A 3,811-nucleotide genomic window follows, 5' to 3' on the forward strand; every position below is an offset into this window, starting at 1 on the left:
AAAAGAAAGTAAAACAGAATAAGTACACGCACCCATATATAAATTATATACACACACATATATATATATATATATATATATATATATATATATATATATATATATATATATATATATATATATATATATATATATATATATATATATATATATATATATATATATATATATATATATATATATATATATATATATACATATATATAGACATATATATATATGTATATATATGTATATATATATATATATATATATATATATATATATATATATATATATATATATTTATATATATATAACTTGCATAGAAAGACCATATAGAGATGCAAGTGAAAGGACATGTCTTGGGGCTTTAATCTGTAGTGGTCTAGTCATGGCTGAAGATATATATATATATATATATATATATATATATATATATATATATATATATATATATATATATATATATATATATATATATATATCTTCAGCCATGAATAGTCCACTACAGATTAAAGCCCCAAGACATGTCCTTTCACTTGCATCTCTATATGGTCTTTCTATGCAAGTTATATATATGTATGTATATATATGCATGTGTATGTATATATATATATATATATATATATATATATATATATATATATATATATATATATATATATATGTATATAAGGTTACCGTGCTAGGTGGTATATCATAACCGTGCTAGGCTGTATATCTTAACAATCAATGTTTGCCAACAGTTATACACGTATAAGCGGATGAGCAACTTGTAGAGTAATGAGAGCTTTGGGTGTGGAGGATAGGCCCCCTTAAATCTCGAGGAAGTCACTGGCAGCAGGGTGACGGATTGTGTTTAAAGCGATGGACAAACTGTTTCTTCGGCTTTTACTCCTGATGCCTGGCTGTTAATCTTACTAGATTAGTATGGACTGGCAGGAGTCACCTGCCTTAGTTAGATAGGCACTGCACATTGCATCATCCGTACGTGTATGTCTTGAATATAAGTGATTATAAATAGTGTTTCATATGTAGCTTACTTCCCCAAAGAGAGTACAGTTGTAATAGATGATATGAATTAATAAGATTAGAGTCTTTTATACACTTATACTGATTTACATTGGTTTATGTTTTATCACTTATACTTTCATTGTTTTTTTATCATTGTGTCGTCAGTCATAGAAAAGCATCATCAGCATATACAATAATGTTTGTTACAAGTCTATTTATACTTGACGTGTTCTTTACTTCCATCAAGAAATAGTCCTAATAAAATAGCATACGAAACATATCACAGCAATATTAGAAATATTTGCAGGCAAGCGCAGCAGAGCTTCATTCCTTTAGCCTCTACAATACTACAACACATTAGTAACATTGCCGGTTCTCAAACAAGTTCTATAGGAACCTCTTCTCGCTAACTTGTGGAAAATAGCAGATAAATTAGGAGCTAAGAAATTAGCCGTTCTTATAACAATCAATTGAAAAATACCATTTGGGTCTACACCTCCGTAAGCATAAATGGTATTTTAATTTCACGGGACTGAAAAGCCCAACTAGTTAATTTAGCTTCGCGAAAACAAGAATGAGGATGATCGAGTTTCTCATTACTTAACTTACTGCCAAAAACATTAGCCAAAAGGTTGTGTTTTCCTTTGGACAGTTAATGAAAGGGTCATCTGATTCAAGTAGAGGAGGAACTGCTAAGTCTACACCAAATAGGGCAGATTTAAGGGTACCTTAGCAATTATGTTCCTGGGTTATATTAGAAAGTTTCTTTTGTGGATAAATTGTATTTCTTTTCAGTTTAAGTATAAACTCTCTCAGCTGATTATAGTTAATTTAAGTAAAAGCTGATCTGCTACGCTTCCAAAGATAATAGGCCGCCTGCATTCCAAATAAGCACGTGAACAGGGGTTAGTCTTTTACTTGATATTTTAACAATTCATAATGCTCATCTGATCGACCTGTGAAATTCCTTTAAATATGCACTATAATAAGGAACTAAGTTGATTCTATAGCAATGAATAGCCAAGAATACAACCATCTTCTAGAAAAAAAGTATGAAAAGCAAGACATTTCTTTAAATTTAAAAAATAATGGTGAATCCCAACGCAGCCTAAGGGATGAGATATGTAGACTAATGTCGCAGGGGGGTCAAGCCAGAGGAAGGAATTCCCTGAAGAAAAGAAAGAGAAAGCAAAGAAAAAAAGAGGAAAGGGAAAAAGAAGGCAAGACTTTATAAGTCATACTAGATATAGGCATACTACAAGATCATGAAGGTTTAAAGGCCTCTCATGAATGGTAGAGGCAAGGGACGGTAACAATCCCCTAGAGACTGATCGACCTTATATCCATATGATCAGCACCCAAGCCCCTCTCCACTCGAGCTAGGAGCAAGGAGGGCCAGGTAAAGGCTGTTGGTAACGCAGCAGGTAAACCTATGGGTAACAACCCCCCGATTAAAATTATGCTAAACCAAGTAAAATTATGCTAAGAGTTTTAAGTAATTATGCAAGCTTTATGGCAGTTTTATATTATAGTTTTCATAACAAATGTCATCAGAATATTCCTTACTAATTAATACTTAATTACAGATGTTTGATTCCAAAATTTGATTAACAGAACGGTAAACACCAAGCAAAATATTTACATGTAAATGAAGGGATCTCATTGAGAACAATTATTAATTACAGGATTTACAAAAAGGAGGATCTTATTGAAAACAATTGCTGAATCAGAAAAAAAAAAATATTTCAAATATCTTTGTTCATGCGTTTGATCATACATCAATTCCATCCCCTGAATGTAGAGCTAGGGTTGGTGAATCCCTTAATAGAGATTTAGCTAGAATTAGTGCATGGTGCAAATTATGGGGTATGAAGTTGAATCCTAACAAAACTCAAAGTATGATTGTAAGTAGGTCAAGGACGGTGGCTCCTCAACATCCGGATCTCAGTATTGATAATGTTTCTTTAAATATGTATGACTCTTTCAAAATTTTAGGTGTGATTCTCGACAGTAAATTTACTTTTGAGAAACATATAAGGTCTGTGTCTTCTTCAATTGCACAAAAAATAGGCTTATTGAGAAAGTCTTTCAAGATTTTCGGTGATCAATCTATTCTGAAGAAGTGTTTTAATTCTTTCATTCTACCTTGTTTTGAGTATTGTTCTCCTGTGTGGTCTTCAGCTGCTGATTCTCATCTTAATTTGTTGGACAGAAACTTACGGTCTATTAAATTTCTTATTCCTTATCTAGATATTAATCTCTGGCACCGTCGTTCAATTAGTTCATTATGCATGTTGCATAAGATTTTTCATAACTCTGACCATCCTTTACAGTCAGATCTCCCTGGACAACTCTATCCTGTTCGTAATACTAGGCAGGCAGTTAATTCTAATAGCCAGGCCTTCTCCATCACGAGGCTCAATACTACGCAGTACTCTAGAAGTTTTATTCCAGCTGTGACCAAGTTGTGGAATGATCTTCCTAATCGGGTGGTTGAATCAGTAGAACTTCATAAGTTCAAAGTTGGAGCAAATGCTTTTTTGTTGACCAGGCGGACATGAGTCTTTTTATAGTTTATTTATGACATATTTGTTTTTGATGTTGTTAATAGTTTATATATGACATGTCTGTTTTGACGTTGTTACTTATTTTAGGATGATTTATTGTTAATTTGTTCTCTTCATTTATTTATATCCTTATTTCCTTTCCTCACTGGGCTATTTTTCCCTGTTGGAGCCCCTGGGCTTATAGCATCTTGCTTTTACAACTAGGGTTGTAGCTTGGATAGTAATAATAATAATAATGTGTTGTATTA

This window comes from Palaemon carinicauda, chromosome 15, assembly GCF_036898095.1.
Source record: "Palaemon carinicauda isolate YSFRI2023 chromosome 15, ASM3689809v2, whole genome shotgun sequence".
Lineage (NCBI taxonomy): Eukaryota > Metazoa > Arthropoda > Malacostraca > Decapoda > Palaemonidae > Palaemon > Palaemon carinicauda.